Source organism: Nycticebus coucang, chromosome 11 (genome assembly GCF_027406575.1).
Source record: "Nycticebus coucang isolate mNycCou1 chromosome 11, mNycCou1.pri, whole genome shotgun sequence".
NCBI classification, from domain to species: Eukaryota; Metazoa; Chordata; class Mammalia; order Primates; family Lorisidae; genus Nycticebus; species Nycticebus coucang.
The window spans coordinates 56161352-56183030 of NC_069790.1; the positions used below are offsets into that span (position 1 = coordinate 56161352).

Here is a 21679-nt window from a genome sequence, read left to right on the forward strand (position 1 = left end):
CAGCTCCATCACTCTCTTGTGTGTTTACATGTCTCTTCTATGATAAGAGGGTTGTGTTGGTGGCACCATCACTATTCTTTTCTGTTTGAATAGTGCAGCATCTTTGACCAGTGGGTGTGTCTGCCATGAAAGAGGTTCAGAAGACTCTGCTTTTTAGTCTATTGGAGTATTTAATTTCTTGCAGCTCCATCTAGTTGCTGCATTTAAAACACAGCATTAATTTATATTTTCCTGTTTCTTGACCTAAAATTGAAGGGTTTTAGAGTTTTTAACCTGATTTATAGAGTAGAAAGGTTAAAAACATTTAGTCTTCTTTGGTACCCATGTTGCCTTGCTGCTGGGTATCTGGCCCCTTTCCATAAACATTTCTTTTTAATCCACTTAGCTCTTCAATAGAAAGCTGCTATTATGTTTATTGTCATTTATGAAGGAAGTTGGAAAGTCAGAGCTTTATCTGTGATAGGGTTTGCCTAAGGATTTGATCCCTCTCACCCAGGCTATCTCAAAAGCAAGTTGCTCTCCCACCATTGTCCTTTCTCTCTGCTCCACCATTCCTATGCAATGCTGTGAAGAGACTTCTACTTCTCAGATGATTGAGTGCTATCGATTTTGTTTGTTAATGGGCAACTTTGAGGATGAAATGGGAGGGTATAAATTTGTCCCTTAGCACATATTTGGATGTGTACACTCTCTGGCTGAAGGGAGTCTTTATGTTTAGTTTCAAAATATATTATTATTCTCTAGAATTTCCTTCTTAACTTTTTCTAACTCTGGGTCCATTGTTTTTCATGGCCTCCTCTTCCAGGCAGCTCTATTCTTGCAGAGCCATGACAGGACATTGTAAAATTCCAATGGAAAACACTAAAAGGAAAGTCTGTGGGATCACTAGTGACTAAATACTGAGAACCTATTTTCTCAATCTTCTTCCATGTTGTGTTCTTTGTATTCTCAAGATGATATTATATTATGTATTTGAATTCCTGAAAAATTGAAAATGTTGAAGATACATGTATATAAAGTGTATACTGTACTGGTACAATAATGGTAATTAAAATATGGAAAAAGTTTAAAAAAAGAAAAAAAGAAGGTATAATCCTCATTTTGTAAGAGGAAGGAAAATTACCAGGTTAAGTAACTTATGTGAGATTACTACTCAAGTTTGCAAGAGTTGAGCAATCGAACATAAATGCTTTTACTATAATCCTTCACTGATCTTTGATTTATATATATATTTATATGCACATGGTATGTATGTACATATATAGGAAGGATGTGTATCCTATGAAAATAAAATGAAAGTATATTTCTCACATAAGGAAAGGAAACTAAAGCCATCAAAGAGATCTTCAGGAGCAAAATTTGCCTCTTATTTATCACACTCTTTCAGAAGGCATTCTTTTAAGCAGTCTTAATAACACAGATAACATATGCCATCCCCTCAAACCCCCTGGAACAGCTGCAGAATATAAATTTAGAATCCAAAACTTGATCAGGAATTTGCAATTTTTGAATCAGAAACTATCCATACACATCTGAAAAGCATTATCCCCAATGCCTGGAAATAATAGAATTAGATTAAAATCCTCCCTAGCTCTTAAAATCCTCTTCAGAGGTGCTGGGAACAGCAAATCCAGGCAATATGCTATTCTAAGGAAAAGATTCGGAGAGACCAACAACATATACAAAAAGTGGCTATTGAAACTGCCCAGTAAAGGGACTGGGAATTTTACAAATGAACAAATGTCTTTGATCACTGAGTCATCTGTGATCACCAGTCACTCTGGTTTTAATGGAAGTTTAACTTTAACTACAGGTTAGGAAATGAGGGACCCTCTTCTCCCTTAAGTAAAAATTAGCAAATCTAAAGAACCATGAATCAATTCTAAGGCACAGACAATAATCATTTTTTTTAATGAGGTGCATTTCTACTATAGTCAGAAACTACTTCACTAATTATATTATAAATGTTTAGTGAGTGTGTAAAGGGCATCATGTTAAGCATTCCTGGTGATATTTATGTTCTGTAAATATCCTTGGAGAAGATCTAAAGGAGCAGGTGATCAAAGCTGCTTTCTGTTGGGGTGGGACAGAAGGAAAGGCAGGGAAGACCCAGGAAGCAAGTGTCATCAGAAATGCACCTGGGCAACTATTGTTAATGATAATTTATTACGTATTTCAAAATAACTAGATGAAAAAATTGGAATGTTCCCAACATAAAGAAAAGGTAAACACTTGAGGTAATGGATATCCCAGTTATACTGACTTGATCATTACACTTTGTATACCTACATCAATAACATATACATGCACTCCCAAAATATGTACAATTATTATATATCAATTAAAAAATATAAGGACTGGAAGATTGGCAGGACACTCATACAGATGGAATAAGTTAAGTACTATACAAACCAAGGGAATAAAAATATTCCATGTGTGCTACAATGTAGGTAACAATTTGGGCTTCATTGATTTTTCTCATCATACTCCACTGCAAGAAATTTTAATTCTCGTGTCTAACCTCTTTTATTTGCTATCACCATCTACCACGCACAGAAATAATGGTTATTCATAGATCTTTGTAAATGTCATTACGGAAAAGGACCTAGTTTTGAATCTGAAACATTCAGTATTATGTCCCAGGGTCTAACAGGAATCTGAATCGTGGTAGTTCAAAGCATGTTAGTAGATAACACAGAGGTAGCCATAGCTTTACTTCCTCAAGTTCTCTCCTTATACGTGACTATAAAATATCCCTGGGAAGGCAAAGTGAAATCTCTGAATAACAGACCTAGCCAAAGGTAACTTATTTCAGCAAATACCACCTTACATTTTTTCCCCACTTTATTTCTCAAGAACCCTAACTCAATCAGCAATGAACATTTCCACAACTTCTACAGATCCTACATGGCATAAACTGGGAAATCTCCATGTGAAAATATAAAGTATTTGGTTAGAAAAAGACATTTCAAAAAGTCTTTACTTATATTCTAACTTAGGTGCCAACAATCTTTTAGGGGAGATTTAGAAAAGACACCTTTTATAACAACAGAAAACTACTATCTTCTGGGGCGAGATCTAAATGGCCTATGCTTGTCCCAGAGAGATGAAAACAGATTTCTAGGTAATGTAAATTAAAATGCTTATGGAATTATTTTAATAAGCAATATATTCAGTTTTAGTAGCCTTGAAACAAGTTTCCTGAAATTGAGAAAATATATGAAAAATTAACGATGAAGACTGTTCTATCCCAAATAACCAAATAGCCCAGAAATGATAAAATAATGAGATCTATGAATTCTAGATCATTTTAGCTCACCTAAAATCAGTGCAGCAAACTCCTAGAAGTTATAAGATAGATTTTTTAGTGAGAAAACTAAGTTATTTGAACATGTGTATTCACCTATAGGAACTAAGTTCCTACTCTAAGGAAAATTCTAAGCATGTGGAAAGTATTTTGGAAAGGGCAGATAGTAAATATTTTAGGTTTTGCTGGCCAAACGGTCTCAGTTGCAACTACTCACTTTGCCTTTGAAGTATGTGAGTAGCTATAGACAAGGAAAGAGTGTGGCTGTGTTGAGTAAACCTTTATTTATAAAAACAGAGGTCTAGATTTGGCCCAGGGGCCATAGTTTGCCAATCCAAGTCTATGCTTTTTCCATTAACTATATCACTTTTTCAAAAATCAATGATTTTTTTTCTCACCTCCTTGTGAACTTCAAAAACAGAACTTCAACTTCTATCTTCAAGATGATTCTTAAAAGATCATTTGTAAGTTATGTGGAAATTATAAGTTAATTGTGGAAACGCCAGATTTAAATGGAAATTAGCTTCCCACACTTGACTGCCCACAAATACTTATTAAACTCCAAAAATTAGTTTGTAATTCTGAGAAGTGGGTCAGCCAAGGCAAAAAAAAGGGGGGGTTTCCAATTAACTGAGGCTTGATTATTTTAGTAATAAATTGTATTTAACAACCCTTTTTTTTTTTTTTTTTTTGCCGGGGCTGGGTTTGAACCCACCACCTCCAGTATATGGGGCCAGAGCCCTACTCCTTGAGCCACAGGAGCTGCCCCCAACCCTTATTTTTTATTTCAGATTAATATGAAGGTACAGATGATCGGGTTAAATTGTTTGCATTTGTTAGGTAGAGTCCAAGTTGTAATTGTGCCCTCCACCCAGGAAGTGTGCCATATACCCTTACATTGTGCCTGTTAAGTTAGAGCACACCAATCCCCCTCTGACCTCTCTCCTCCCAACTTGAGTTTAATTACGTTTTTCTCTTGTGTGGGTATATATTAGTTTATCTACTGGTTTCATATCAGTATTGAAGACACTGGATACTTGCTTTTCCGTTCTTATCATATTTTACTAAGTAGAATGTTCTCCAACTCCATCCAGGTTAATACAAAAGATGTAAAGTCTCCATCTTTTTATGGCTGAGTAGTATTCCATGGTGTACATATACCTCATGTGTAGATGGGCACTTGGGTTGATTACACATCTTGGCGACTGTGAATTGAGCTACAATAAAAAATCTGCAAGTGTCCTCACGGTAATGATTTTTTTTCTTCTGGGTAGATACCTAGTAATAGGATTGCAGGATCAAATAGATCTACTTTTAGTTCGTTGATGATGATCCATACTTCTTTCCAAAGAGGCTGAATTAGTTTGCAGTCCCACCAATAGTGCATGAGTGTTCCCTTCTCTCCACACCCTCGCCAGCATCCGCAGCTTTGGGACTTTGTGATGTGGTCTATTCTCACTGGGGTTAGTTGATACCTCAGGGTGGCTTATCTGCATTTCTCTGATAATTAGAGATGATGAGCATTTTTTCATGTATTTGTTAGCCATTCGTCTGTCTTCTTCAGAGAAGGTTCTGTTCATCTCTCTTGCCCAGTGATAAAATGATATTATTTGCTCTCTTTTTGCTGATTTAATTTGAGGTCTGTGTCAGGGGTCCTCAAACTTTTTTAACAGAGGGCCAGTTCACTGTCCCTCAGACCGTTGCAGAGCCAGACTACAGTTTAAAAAAAAAAAAAAAAACTATGAACAAATTCCTATGCACACTGCACATATCTTATTTTGCAGTAAAAAAACAAAACGGGAACAAATACAATCACACCATCTCATGTGGCCTGCAGGCCATAGTTTGAGGACCCCTAGAGACTCTAGCTATCAACCCTTTGCCAGATTTGTAACATGCAAATATCTTTTCCCATTCTGAAGGTTGTCTATTTGCTTTAATTACTGTGTCCCTTAGCTGTGCAGAAGCTTTTTAGCTTAAGTCCCATTTACTTTTGTTGTTGTGATTGGCAATGGAGTCTTCGTCATAAAATCTTTCCATAAGTCAATATCATCAAAAGTTTTTCCCACACTTTCTTCTAGAATTTTTATCCTTTCGTGTCTTAGATTTAAATTTCATCCATCATGAATCAATTTTTGTTACATGGTAAGGGTACAGGTTCAGTTTCAGTCATACATGTGGTTATCCAGTTCTCCCAGGACTATTTGTTGAACAGGAATTTCTTTTCCCCAGTGTATGATTTTGTTTGGTTTACTCATTTCTAAGAGACGGTGATGGAAGATCAGATGGTGATAAACTCCTTTCTAAGATACACAAACATACTTTCTTGCCTTCTTCAAGAGAGCACTCTGAGGAGGTTCTAAATTATCAACGAGTCATACCGTCACATCTGAGAAGTACAAACAGATGTCAGTAGGGAAAAAGATGTGTGTAAAGATACCATTCCAATGACGTCCTTATCCTCTTCACGGAGATTTACGTGGCTATCTCACAACCTACACACACTTACCTCACGACTAAGCTGATCTCTGCTTTGTCCTTTTGTTACCAATTCTAAGCCTGTCTATCCAAACTGATCTCTTCAAAAGCTTACAAATGCTATCATTTTCTTTTACCTTCTTCCTCTCTCTCTAGTTCCATTTTATCCTTTCCTCTTACAGCTGTCTGTCCTCCCACTCCCCAGTATTAAAAAATGTTGCTCTTTCATAGACAGCATCCAACCACGAGGAGAACATACTTTTCTTTCTGGCAAAATGAAGCAGCACAGTGACAGCACACATAATGAAATCTTCACATTTTCAGCTCTTCTCTGATTTTGCTACGCCTTGAAGGGGTCTGTGTCTTCAAGGAAGGCTTCTTCTATAAGACTTTTTATGGTTTACAGAAAGATGGGAGCTGGGCAAGGTGTATTTTGGCAAAATTAACACTTTAAGACTTCCAGTGTCTTATTTAAGATTTCTAATTTGTAAAAACTTTTCCTGTTTGAAGTTCTATGAATCCACCACAAACCAACACTGTACATTACATTTGATATTTTTACCTGGCATTCCAATCTATGAAGAGAAGCAACTTTAAGCAGAAAAAGACAACAAAGTAGATGAAGACATTGGAGGAATTCTGAAGGGACTTTTAATTATTTTTAAGGACTCTATATGCTAACAGAACTGATTTGTTTTACTTTAAAGCTTAACATTTTCCTTTACACAAAAATAACGTCAATACCAAACTCAGGTGTACCTGCTATGATTACCATCATCTTTGGTTTACAGAGCGAGTGAAGAGAATCTTCCGAATGGCTAGGAAAGAGATAAAAGAGGAGTAGTATCAGGGAGGATGCTGCACGTCTGAATGAAATGGGCTACCTCTGACACTCCATTACAGGCTGGGCACAGTGGCTCACAGCTATAAATCCGAGCGCTCTGGGAGGCCAAGGCAGAAGCACTGCTTGAGCTCAGGAGTTTGAGGTTGTATGAGCTGTGCTGATGTCACAGCACTCTAGTAGCCTGGGCGACAGAGGGAGAGTACATCTTAAAAAAAAAAAAAAAACTCCACTGTGGTAAAGGAAATGGAGGGCCTACACTATACTTGGTCCCTTGATTCACCAAAGGGGAAGAAAGGAAGAAATGGGAGATGGCTATGACACTGAGCAGATTGTCTAACTTCTTTGAGACTCCAATTCTTCACATACAAAATGTAAGTAGAAACAGTGGCCTCTTCAAGGTGATGTGAAAGGATTAAGTGAGTGACTGTCTGTAAGTTACTTGGCACAGGACTCGACATACCTGGTAAAGGTCGAATTAATCTTAGCCATCGCAATTGTTAGGGTTCAAATTCTTGGGGTTTTTTTTGGGGGGGGTAGAAAGTTTCACTTTGTTACTCTCTGTAGAGTACGTGGCATCACAGCTCACAGCAACCTCCAACTCTTGGACTTAAGCGATTCTTTTGCCTCAGCCTCCCAAGTAGCCGGGACTACAGGCACCAGCCACAAATGCCCAGCCATTTTTTAGAGACAGGGTCTCACTCTGGCTCAGGCTGGTCTCGAACCTGCAAGCTCAGGCAATCCACCCACCTTGGCATCCCAAGTGGTTCAAATTCTTTTACATAGAAATACTATGAAATCAGAACCTTCATCTATTCATGACTCAACAAATATTAATTGAGCAGTTTTTATGTCCTAGGCATCATATCAAGTGGTAGTGGTATAGGCAAGAATAAAACAAAACCCCACACCTACGGAGCCTGCAATCAGTAATGACAGGTCCAGGTAAGGAAGGCAGAAGAGATGGTCCGTCTGGCTGTCTATAAGTTCAGGTGAATTGGCCTTGTCCCTGTCACAACATTATGCAATCCCCTGGGTATACACAGGGTAGACTGTCAATCAATGTTTACCTAATTGCCTAAAAGCTAAGTACATAGTGTATGTTCAATAAATATTATGTAAAGTACTAACAATATAATTTGTATACTGATTCTGTTTTGTTGATTAAAGTATTCTATAATCTACTAGACTATTGAATAATACATTATTATTATCAAAACCTTGCCTCTGCAAAAAATCCATATTAAGATTAATATTTTTCAGGCGGCGCCTATGGCTCAAGGAGTAAGGCGCTGGTCCCATATGCTGGAGGTGGTGGGTTCAAACCTAGCCCCGGCCAAAAACCAAAAAAAAAAAAAAAAAAAGATTAATATTTTTCTTAAAATGGAACATAAAGAGAAAAATGTCACCTCAATATTTATGCTAAGAAGCAAATTCTTCTAATTCAATGTTCTCCTAATTCAGCAAGAACTTAACTGTACTCCTCCACCACCGACCAGCACTGCTCTAGACGCTGCCATCACAACACAGTGTCTATCAATGCAGACACATTGGAGTCCAGACACATTCACTTTTTTTTGTTTTTTGAGACTAGGTCTCACTATGTTGCACAGGCTAAAGTGTAGTGGTGTCATCATGACTCACTCCAACCTTAAATTCCTGGGCTCAAGCGATCCTCTTGCCTCAGCCTCCTGAGTCGCTGAGACTACAGTTGTACATCACCATGCCTAGCCAATTTTTGTGTATATACATATATATTTTTTATTTTATCTATTTTTTTTTTTTTTTTTTTTTTGTAGAGATGGGTTCTCACTGTGTTGCTTAGGCTGGTCTTAAACTCCTAAACTCAAGCAATCTTCCCACCTTGGCCTCCCAAAGTGCTAAGACCTTAAGTGTGAACTACCACACCCACAAAGACATAAAATTAATTCATAAACAACATTATAAAAAAGCATTATTATCCCTTTCCCTAGATCAGTGTTTGTTAACCTTTTTTATCTCATAGCACACTTGAACCTATAGTTAAATTTCCATGGCACCCCTAAATTATGTTAATTTTTAAATAAACAGTTTTTAAAAGATTATACTTACTGTGCTCTGAACTTCTTTCGAAAATAATTTAATTAATGATCTTTTAAAATTTCCACAGCATCACAGCACACCAGTGTGCAAAGGCACACTGGTTGAAAACTGCTGCCCTAGATGAAGAAATTAAGTCTGGGAAGAGATTTACATACACAGAGTCAGACAAAGTAGCAAGCCCCAAAGCGGATCTTCTCATTCTGAATCCACCATTCTTTGTCATTGCCTCCATAGCAATTCAGATTTATCACACACTAATTCCTAGCTAAGCACCCCACACTAGTACACATTTACTTATAAAAATCCATACTTCTTCCACAATTTGGGGAAAAAACACCATTTAGCTCTCCTTTTAAAAGCATAGTAGTATATCCACATCGTGATACAGGTATAATCTTGTCTAAGATCATACGAGAAAAAACTGTGAGAACTCTTTCAATCCCCAGGTCTGCAAACAACATGGCACATTTCAGTTTTGTACCCCAGAAAGGAGAACTTACTTAGAGAAGAATCCACTCCTTCTATCTCTGCTACTGTATGCTCTTCACAGAAGTTTTTGCTGTTTGTTCATAGGGTCTGATGAAATTTACAGATTAGTTTAAAAACGGCTTTGGTCAAGAAAGATGAAAACCAGGGCCATTTCTGATCTTTTGGCCAGCATAATCCAACTCAATTTGAAACAGAACAGTCAAGGCAGTTTTTTTAAAAAAGCCACATTAAGACAAGGGTATATGTGAAACTTGGTAAACGGTCTGTGAAGCTAGTGAATGATGCCCCATGATTGTATCAATGTACACAGCTATGATTTAATAAAAAAAAAAAAAGCCACATTAAGGAAGACTAACAGAGAAAAAAGACAAGAGCTAGCAATGAAAATATGAAATCATCAACACTGGCACATTTGGAGCACTTTTCTCCTGGTGATGACAGCCGTACCACAGTCAATACATTCATCCTAAGAACAAAAGCTTTGGAAAGTACAAGATTTGTCTGAATGGCAAAAAGTTTCACAATACTTGTCTAAAACCTCTGAAATCTCTGTCATGTGTATTAATAATAACTTTCTACTCTATCAGAGTATCCACGATATAGAATGTATTGTCAGCCCAGTTCCCCACAAGGCTGAAAACCTCCTAAGGAATCTGGAAAAGAGACCTAGCCATTTCTCATGTTCAACTGCGTACCAAGTCCCAATTAGGCATTTCACATTCAAGACCTCCTTTAATACTTCCAGTAGCCCATTTAACATATAACATTTTTTCTACAGCCACATTAGAAGATATCTTAATATATAATACTATCTTTGTTCTACAGATGAAACAGCTGAATCTTACATAGACACTAAACTTGCCCTAAGGAAATGGCTACAGTGTACCACAGACAAGGTGCTTTCAAACATCTGCCTTCAATATTTTTTTTCACTTTTCCACAATGCTGATTACATAAAAGTTCTCACCCCTGATTCCTGATTAGAAGAATTATCTCAAGAGACTGGTAAAACTTTCATTCTATAAGAAACTACACCTGTGTAACTAGGGCATGACAGACTTCTGAAACGAAAGCTGCTTCTGAAACCTACCCTGTAGGTTGGTGGCTACGGACACCAGGATAGCTATGTCATGATCCACTTACACAAGAGGGAAAATTAACAGTGTTAAAGAAGTCTGGAAAAGGCAAACCAAGACACTAACGTGAAGAAATTGGATATTCATTCTCAAGTTTCAAGTTCAGTTCAAATTTGTTTTGAATTACCATGTGCTCCATGGTGGAGAGACAACAATGAATAAATGACAGTCTGTGTCCCCCAGGAACTTCCAGTGAAAAGAACAGCCCTGTACTTGCAATAAAATGTGGTTCATTACATGCTAGAAGAATACTTAAGGATGATGGGGAGATTAGAAGAGTTAGACATAACCCAGATTACAGGACAGGGAAGGATTCCGAGTAGCACCTCTTTTAGGAATGCATCCCACAACAACACTCACATATACACTCAAAATGTAACAAGACGCAGCATTATTCATAGAAACAAAATCATCAGAAATAATCTAATATCCATCAATAAGGGAAAGGAAAGAAATTATGGTATATTTATACTAAGGAGTTACTAAAAATGATTATACACAGTCATAGAACTCCCTCATATGGCTGTTATCTATCACACTAGTAATTGAAAAAATAAGTATCAAGACAAAAAAATGTAGTCCTTCTTTTGCTTTTTTATATGTCTACATTTATTCAGATTGTTCAAAGTATATATAAGAGCTAAGGATTCTAAGAACTGAAAAAGTCAAGTAAACAATTCATGATTATGGGCTGGATATTTATTAAACACAACATATTACAGAATTAATGTTTTACCATGTGGCAACATTTACCACCAATGTTTTTAGAATTATTATTTAAGTTGTTAGATTATTTTGGGGATAAGAAAATTGCTAATTAATATACACATAGACCCCTATACATTTTCCCTATACTCAGCAGAAGATTAATAAATAAATTAATAAATTGTCCTGAGAGAGGATACTTGGGAAGAGCATGTTCTGATCTAGAAGAACAAAAGGCTTTTCACAGAAACTCAAGGACACTCTTCCAAAGTCCTCCCCATGGTAACTCAGCTCCTAAGAATTTGTAAAATCTTAGCTTCCTGGAACCTTGAAACTAACGCTTACTTCCACTTCTGTAAACACTGCACATGCTTTGAACCCTCCAAGGCGGGACAATATAATAATTCATTTGTCTGCCTACTTGTGAGTCCCATAAAAGAACAGGGACAGAGCTGATTGGGGAGCTCGGCCATCTTGAACACTAGTCTGCTGAAGCTCCACCAGCTGGAATAAAGCCCCGTCCTCTTTCAAACACAGGTGTTCAGGTTAATTTTTCTTTCCAATGGGCCTCATTTTGCTGCAAAAGTGCTAAACAACCTTAAAATTATTTCAGGGCAAGGAAAATTTTTCTTCATGCAATCATTGCTCAGATCTTCTTGTTTATACTACTACAAAAATACAACCTATACAAACAAGATAGTTCCATTCAAGTCCACTTAGAAATAACATAAGGATAGAATAAGGAATACAAAGCATAAAAACACAGAAACCCTTTTTCACTGGACCTCCAGTATTACTAAAGAACAAAGAATGTTACTAAGCCTGATTTGATATTCAAAAAACTTTTCCAGGCAAAACGGAGATAAGAACTAGAATTAATTTTTTTTTTTTTTTTGGCCTGGGCTGGGTTTGAACCCGCCACCTCCGGCATATGGGACCGGTGCCCTACCCGCTGAGCCACAGGCGCCGCCCAGAACTAGAATTAATTTTAAGAACTGAAAGAGAGAAAGATCATCTAATAGATACTTTCCATTATATAGAATAGGAAACTGGCCCCCATAAAAAGATCATTCATAGCTAATGATTATCACTAGGAGAACAAAGACAAAAAAGTCTAAAAGTATCTTCACTCTAAGTCCACTGTCTTTGCTGGTACTTAAACCTAGATATGGAGGAAAATTAATTTAGGCTTACTTCTTACATGAGCTATTTTTAAAGAGTGAAATTACTATTCAAATCATCTTTTCCAAATGTAAACACAACCAAAATACAGACTTTTATCAATTATTTAAACAAAAAAGTTTTTAATTTTCTTACATTTCATGGCAATATAGAATTATCTTGACAAAAAATATAGCATTTTATAATCCAGGCTGATTCAGGAGATTAAAAATATAACTTTAGATACAGAATCTCTGGTTTCTGGACCGAAACAGCAAAAATGATCTTCTTACTATAATCAACAAGCTTTATTCCAAGTTGAAATTACTTTATTATAGCAGTTCTTTTCTTAATTCAAAACACTTTCTCAAATACCAATATAGATTTTTGTAAAAATTTCTGGGATAACCAGTGAAGTTGGGGGATGGGGGGCGAGGGAAGGCAATAAGAACTGAACATCCAAAAGCAATTCAAAAGAATAATTGTTTCAAAAACGATATAATTTTTCCCAAACTATGTTCCATGACATGGAACACTAAATAATGTCCCATTTATAAAGAACAAGGCAAAAGGAGAACTTTCTCCAATATGTAGTAGTGCACTCTCTTGGGGTCCTTGAATACACTAACAGTTCTGTCATTCCTTAAAAAGAAGGTATAGTATAAAGCTTCCCAAATATATTCAACCACATTTTTCACAGTTCTCCCTAAGGAACTAATATCCAATAAAACTTATCTTTGAAATACGCCACCACATCTTGTCATTTGACTCTAGGAGGACTCAACAGTCCTCTGTGAGGGATACGGTAAGGAATAATGTTTAAACAGCAGCTCAGCCCTGCAATCCTCTCTCCATACCACGGTGGAGAGAGAAAAAGAACTGACGATGACCAATTTCAGGCAGTGAAAATGACCTCCACGAACAATGTATAAAAACACATGTTATTTATGAGCATACAATCTGTATGCCTCAAAGCTCAAACCATCGCATCAATTATTCTCACGCTCTATTATACAATATTATGTTAGAATTGTTGCTCATCAAAAAATAAACTGGGGGGCGGCGCCTGTGGCTCAAGGAGTAGGGCGCCGGTCCCATATGCCGGAGGTGAAAGGTTCAAACCCAGCCCCGGCCAAAAACCACAAAAATAAATAAATAAATAAATAAACTGGGGATGGAGATGCATGCCTGTAGACCCAGCTACTCAGGAGGCAGAGATGGGAGCATCACTTGAGCCCAGGAGGTAGAGACTGCAGTGCACTGTGACCTCACCTATGAATAGCAACTGCCCTCCCACCTGGCAGCATTGTGACACCTTATCTCTTTAAAAAGAAAAAATATGTGTATGTGTGTTTTCATCATTCCAGAAATATGTAAGTATTTTTAAAAGATAACCTAGAAAACAAGATAAAGGACAAAAAAATGACAAATAAAGGCTCAGATAATAAACGCAACAGAACACAGAGGTAGTAGGAATTGCTGACCATAGTTGTTCTCACGTGTTTTCTTAACTACGCTGTAACTCATCTGAATTCAAAGGCCAAACCTTTTTACCAAAAAAATTTTTCCAAATGTTACAACATACACTTCTCTGTACTTTTATCATGTTAATTGAGTTCAAATTGGAATAAAAAAAATAAAGAAGATAGCTTATCATGAAGGGCCTATTCTAAAACCTTCTGGCCAGCCACAGCAGCTCATGACTATACCCCTAGCACTTTCAGAAGCCCAGGCAAAAGGATCACTTGAGACCAGGAACTCGAGACCACCCTGAACAACACAGCAAGACCCTGTCTTTACAAGACATTTGAGAAATTAACCAGGTGTTAATGGGCACAATGGAAGGGTCTATGGCACACCTCCCGGACACAACTACAACAGGGGCTCTGCCTAACAAATGCAAACACTGTAACCTAATTGTACCCTCCCATTAATCTGAAATTAAAAAAAAAAATTTCACCAAGTGTGGTAGCATGTACCTATAGTCCCAGTTATTCGAGAGGCTGAGGGAGGAGGATTGTTTAAGCCCAGGAGTTTGAGGCTGCAGTGAGCTTTGAGGACATTACTGCACTCTAGCCTGGACCACAGAGTGAGACCCTGTCTCAAAAATACAACAAAATAAAGTAAAATCTGATTCTTATGTTAGTAAAGAGTACAGGCGTAGGCCACATGCTGTGTCTACCAATAAACAATGGGTTCAGGGCTGAAGTGCTCTGTGCTCTACTGCTGAAAGGAGCTGGAGTGAGGAGTAAGGGACTTAACACAAATAAAGCCCCTCACTCAGTATCTGGTGAGGTAAATTTTTATAATTACTGTCAAGATGATGTTTGATGCAAACATTTATGCTTTAGAACAAAAGCTTTGTGTTTTCTGAGGTAAAACGTGCCACTTGTCCTTAGCAGTGGAGCCGTGTAACTGAGCGTGTCTGCTCCTCACGGCGTTACCACAGTGGAGACACGTCGGCATCGCTGTGCAGAGAGGGAGGAAAACGCCTCCCACCTCATATTCTATTCTGATCTCCCTGCCTGTCTACCTAAATTCAGTCATGACTTAAGAAGCACTTTGATACTTTACATGCCTCAGTGGCATTTCTGCAAATAGTTCAGGATATGTTAATTTCACCTTGGTTGTATTTCTGACTTTTCAGAGAAAGATCGGCCTTAGTTGAGAACTGATCCATAAGAAATTTATCTCTGTTAATCTCAAAAATTTGCACATTTCAAGTGGATGCATGGCAAACTATGTTCCCAAAGAATATCTTTCAGCTTTGTAGTTTGATAATATAACTGTTCTTAATAATTAAAGCACTGAAATCTCCATACAAGATGGCAGGACACTTTATATGCCCTATTTATATAAGTATATATATGTGTGTGTGTGTGTATACATATATATGCATAGAGACGCATGTATGTATGTCTCATCAAAGAAAATCTGTATCTGTGTATGCTATTTATAGAGAAAGTTAGTTCATATTCCTGACTTTTAATCATACAGTAACATATTTAGCCACACAGCACTGGTTCACTCTGTTGTACAGATATATTCTATACTCCCAACCATCTGTTTCACAGGTATGTGACATCAGCCACATAGGAAATCAGATAACAGAACACAGATGGGTCAAAATCCTATTACTTCTCCTGACGAACAAAGCATATGCCCCAGGAAGACTGGAATCACCGTCTCCATCTTTGTAAATAAAGAGCAGCATATAAAAAGCTGTATCATCCTTGTCATTGGTAAAGTAGGTGGTTAATTTAATTCATGAACTGTCATTATGTTGAGTCCCACCATCCCCCTTTCCCTTCCTTTCCACCACTCTTATCTGTAATTTCAAGGTCAAATGCCATAAATACAAATTCTCTAAGTTTTAACATAGGTATAAATTTAATTTCTAGCTCTTCTCAGTCTCCAACACTTTGCCTCGGTTCTAATAAACTTAAGAAACACTGAATTTACCCCTCAAAACAACAACTTAACAACTTTATTTACCCCTCAAAATAAGGAGCCTGACTACTCAGATTAATAAGAAGTAAGCATATTAAGGAGAATTACTTCTATAATAAAGGTTTGACTTTTATTTTTTTTTTAAGAGACAGAGTCTCACTTTGTCACCCTCGGTAGAGTGCTGTGACTTCACAGCTCACAGCAACCTCCAGCTCTTGGGCTTAGGTGATTCTCTTGCCTCAGCCTCCCAAGTAGATGGGACTACAGGCACCCGCCACAATTCCCAGCTATTATTTTGTTGCAGTTTGGCCAGGGCTGGGTTTGAACCCGCCACCCTCAGTATATGGGGCCAGCACCCTACTCACTGAGCCACAGGTGCCACTCAAAGGTTTGACTATTTTTTGAAACAGGGTCTTGCCGGGCACAGCCATTGCTCACTGTAGCCTTGAACACGTAGGCTCAAGCGATCCTCCCACCTCAGCCTCCCATGTAACTAAGACTACCATCCCAGGTAATTTTTTTTTATTAATTTTTGTAGAGACAGGGTCTCACTACATTGCCTAAGCTTGTCTTGAACTCCTGGCCTCAACAATTCTTCCACCTTGGCCTCCCCAAGTGCTGGGATTATAGGCATGAGCCCAGCTAAGCCTGGAAATTTTATAGCTAGAAGGGACTAAACTAAAGATTATCTAAACCATCATCTTCATTTTAGAAATTTCAAATATGGAATCTGTACTGATTCAATCTTTTTGACATGATTTTACAACATCACAAAGCAAAGTATAACACCACACAAGCCAAAACATCTTTTAGCTAATAAGTAATAATGTTTTTAAACATAATCATAATCATAACCCATTTTTTAATAATTTTCTTTTTTTTTTCTTTTGTTTATTTTTTCTTTTTATTAAAACAGGGTCTCACTTTGTGGCCCTCAGTACAGTGCTATGGCATCACAGCTCACAGCAACCTCCAACTCCTGGGCTTAAGCAATTCTCTTGCCTCAGCCTCCCAAGTAGCTGGAACTACAGGCACCCACCACAATGCCTGGCTTTTTTTTTTTTTTTTTTTTTTTGTAGAGACAGGGCCTCACTGTAGCTCAGGCTGGTCTTGAACCTCTGAGCTCAGGGCAATCCGCACCTCAGCCTCCCAGAGTGCTAAGATTATAGGCGTGAGCTCCCAGGCCTGGCCAATCAGGGCAATTAGATTTATTTCTGGCCACTCCCACAGCAGCAAGGCTCAAGCACAGACATTTCCAGGTACGTAACAGCAAAGAAAACTAAACTTGTCTTTAAAGTGGCTACGACTATTCCAACACCTACCTCAAATAAAGTAAATGCCAAGAGCCAGATCAGTGAAGACACAGCAGCAAAAATTCACTGAAGAAGAAATAGCCATGGAAATAGCCACTCTCTCGCATTTGCCATCCAAATACTTTCAGAAGGCACACGCAGAAATAGTATTTTAAGAACCCGCTGTCAATCTAATGCATGCAGGGGAAAAAAAAAATCCTTGAAAGGAACATTTACATTATTATTGTGTTGATTAGTATGCCTAACATTTGGATAAATATACATCGTGTGTTCTCTTCATTCATTTTCATGACTAATTTTAGTATTTTGATAATGTGATATCTATTTACAGGAACAAAATCTCTCTGCATGCATTGGCCAATAGGAAAGAGATTTTAATTTATAATGAACTGTCAAGGCTGTTGCTTGAAATCAACTGGGTCATAAAAGTTAGGAATATGTTTGTACAGGAATGCCTCCAGAAAAGAAAACAACGCATCTTACTAATGAGCACTTATTTTTTAAACATAAATTAAGATTGAATTAATGATTTCATTCTACTGCTGATGAAGAATATTCAGGTGTATTTCTCTGGAGACTCTGTTTAGGATCATTATAGACCCAATACTACATAGGACAAAAAAATAGCTGGAAAAACCTGCAAGGAAAAAAATAAAATCTTCTAGTTACCCATGCAAAATAATTCTGCAGAATAGCAACTTGCATACCTGACTATATTGTGTGGATATGTTAATAGTTTCGAAGACTCACAGTTAAGCCCAGCACTGGTTCTTTTAGGACCTGATCTCTGACTCCAAATCCACCCTGCCCTCCTGAGTTACTGTTACATATTTTAGATGGTCCAGTAATGCTAACCTACTTTACCAGATATAAGTGTTAGTCAGTATTTTTAAATCTCTGTAGCTCCCTTCCTCTTCCTCTTTCCCCAGTCTCGATCCATGAATATCACCAGCTTTCATCCAAGTTCCTTACTTTACCCATCAACCTAACAGCAAGGCTGTTCGCCTTTTATACTTCTTAAACATGTTCTCGTCTTTTCTCCTCTCAAACTCAGCTCCTCTAAAAGGTGTATCTGCCCCATCAAGCTGCCTCCCAACACCTTCACCACATCTTACACCTTGTTCCCAACTTCCCTCTCCTCACAGTAACGCAGGGACCTGTATCTAACACTCGGACCCACAACCTTGGCTCTAAGGCCCGCCCTAGTTCAGCCATTCCATTTTGCAACTGTTGGATCGAAGACAAACAACTCCCCCTTCATGTCTAGAAAATTCCTACACTATCTCTCATTTACTGAGCATATGTCATACACTAAGCACTAGGCAAGATCCTTTTGAGGGAGAGTAGCAGAAATACACACATGCACAATAGCTACATATGATCTTTACACTTTAAAATGAATTCATACAAATCACTCCTCGTCATCTTCTGCCTAATCCAGCTTTCCCCATCCTGCCCTCTGCCTGTCTTGACCCCCATTCTTACAAGCATTCATCAATCTTATCCCTGTTCTCCTAGACTGCTGCTTACGCACACCACACCTCTCTTTAATCCTAAATCCATTTTAGGACTCTTTCTAATATGCAACTCTTAACCACACTTTTACATACTCAAACCCCCTCCCACGATTGATAAATTTTTAGAAAAGTGCGCAAACTCCTAAGTTTAGTACAAAGGAACATTACTGACCTGCCCTTGCCTTACCATGTCCCAGTAGTAAACTACTCTGAGTTCTACAAAACACCGCTCTTCCTTGCCTTCCAACTAAGTTGCACACTTGTCTCTTTCTGCTAACACTTACTAAATCTTCAAACCTCAGAGCTTTGTCTCACAAGCTTCCCAGAACTTGCCTCTAGAACTAAAGGGCCGTTTCTCTGCACTCACTGAGTCCTGAGCACGTGTCCTGAGCACACTTCTATTACAATTCTACTCTCCCTACATTTTAACTACTGACTTAGATGTCTATCTCTCCCACAGGAATTCAGGCTCCTAAAGGAAAATATGATCCAATATGTAATTTAGGTGATTAGCATAGTGCCTGGCACTAACAATTTGTCTGATAGTCAAAAAAAGCCAGTTAAAGTTGGAGAAATCATAAAACCAGACATATCTGAACAGGTTTACATTAACTTAGGACACCTAGTATATTCATTCCATAATATTTTGATATCAGGCCAAGTTCTTTTCTTGGAGTTTAAGTTGCAGATTAACAATTGGCATTATTTTTCTTGCATAACTTACCGGTTGGGCCAACCAGTTGGGTTTTCTTTAAAGTAGGGCAAAAGCTTAACGACACAAAATAATGCAGTGGCAAATCTTTTTAGATTATTTGTTGAAACAGGTTCAGTCTGGCTCGGTGCCTGTAGCTCAAGCGGCTAAGGCACCAGCTACAAATACCAGAGATGGTGGGTTCAAATCCAGCCCAGCCCTGCCAAACAACAATGACAACTACAACTAAAAAATAGCCTGGTATTGTGGTGGGTGCCTGTAGTCTTAGACACTTGTGAGGCTGAGGCAAGAGAATCACTTAAGCCGAGGAGCTGGAGGATGCTGTGAGCTCTGATGCTACAGCACTCTACCCAGGGCGACAGCTTGAGGCTCTGTCTCAAAGAAAAAAAGAAAAAAGAAACAGGTTCAGCCATCTGTATAGACCTCATCTAATTTAACAAGATTTTTAGTGACATCTTTATCAGATCTTTCCAAAGAATTCAATTTACAGTTTTATAGAAAAAAAATTCTTTTTACATGCATATTTCATCTATTTATATAATACTGAATAAAATACACATTAAAAAAATAACATGGGCAAGAACAGGTTGGGCTCCAACATTATATAGTGAGGGGAGCAGTGAGGGCATACTTAAAGAACAGTCTGCAAGCCTCAGCTGTCCAAGCAGGCATCAGTCGTTTGAACTCTTCTAGAATAAATGCTTACTGAAACCATCGAGGGAAAAAGAATGGAGAACTAATGGATTTCCTTGAACCTTCCATAGTCACCAACATAAAGGAAGGAAATATACAGCAAAGTGATGAAATCGCCTACCCTGTAAAATTCTTCAATGACCCCACACACACACAGTTTGCATTTAATTTCCAACCCCTTTGTGTACAAGTCTCTCCTTGAACTGCCACCTGGCTATATCCGTATGCTGCAAATACACACATACACACCTACTATTCCTCCAACTGCTCTGATTTACTTTTAATTATCTCAAACACCTTAGCTTAGGATTTCTCACTTCTTTACCTAATTAATTCTTACTCATTAGTTGTATCTATACATAATAATGATCTGTTTTAGTTGAATAAATGAAAACACTACATTTGATCATCCAAAATATCTTCATCCAGATGGGTATCTGTTATGCCACTGTCTTCTAATTCCAAATTTTCCAAATCTACTATTAGTTCAAGCAAACTCTTTCCTTCTGTGTTGGCTGTGTGTGAGAGTAGGAGAAGGTTGTTTGTCAAGTTCCTGTTGAGCTACAGATCTGGAGGACTGAAAGTCTTTTGCCTCTTCTGTAACATTCATTCAATTCCAGCATCACTTCTTTTAAGACGCCCTCCCTGATGATCCCTACTCAGGAGCACCCCTGCAAGCTGTTATCCTAAGGTGACCATGTGCACTGGCTACACTGGGTCACATGTTTGGAGCCCCATTTAAGTATTAACAGCATCTGCTTTTACCTCAAAAAGTATCCCCATTTTTAGCTAGGCGGCTGTGGCTCAAGCAGCTAAGGCGCCAACCACATACACCTGAGCTGGCCGGTTCGAATCCAGCCCGGGCCCGCCAAACAACAATGACAGCTGCAACCAAAAATAGCTGGGTGTTGTGGCAAGTGCCTGTAGTCCCAGCTACTTGGGAGGCTGAGGCAGGAGAATCGCTTAAGCCCAGGAGTTAGAGGTTGCTGTGAGCTGCGATGCACCGGCACTCTACCCAGGATGACAGCTTGAGATTCTGTCTCAAAAAAAAAAAAAAGAAAAGTATCCCCATGTTTAGAAGAAATTCTATGGTCACCCTAGACACTGCACAATATAAAGAAGACTAGGCAATGGTCCATGCCCTTATCTTTAAAAATAGTAATAATATTCAGACTATCTAATTTCCCAACAGTTTAGATAGTAAATTATATATGGTCACTCTATGTATAATGTATATATCTATATCACAGCACTGTGTATCAAACTGTCCTATAAATATTTTCTTCTCTCTTTCTCTTTTTTTTTTTCTTTTTTGTGATTTTTGGCCGGGGCTGGGTTTGAACCCACCACCTCTGGCACCTCTGGTGCCCTACTCTTTGAGCCACAGGCGCCGCCTTTCTTCTCTCTTTCACAAAACTATACACTTCAGGAGAAAAGATTTGTTTTATTTATCTTGATATCCACATCACAGAGCCCAAACCTCAGCACATTTTAAGCATATTTAATAATGTTTATTGATTGATACCAATCAATTCGGAAGACAATGCTTTTCCAAGTAGCTATAACAAAAGCAGTTATTTCTAAACACCTGAATATCAGCCTTGATTAATACCGATATGATTATATAATTTTATAATCACGTTAATCTCAAAATAAAAAAATCAGTAATTTAAATCATATCTAACATAGTTATTAATTTCCTTCACATAACATAAGGACTTTCATATTAAGTCACACATACTTAACAACATCCTTCTAAAAGGGGCTTTTATTACATTCATTATTAAAAATGGAA

The 21679-nt window shown here is 37.9% G+C and overlaps 1 protein-coding gene across 11 annotated transcripts in view; it reads right to left on the bottom strand.

Moving 5' to 3' along the window:
* PPP1R9A (protein phosphatase 1 regulatory subunit 9A) overlaps positions 1-21679 on the bottom strand; it is a 320283-nt gene that overhangs the window by 279127 nt on the left and 19477 nt on the right. The window lies entirely within an intron of this gene.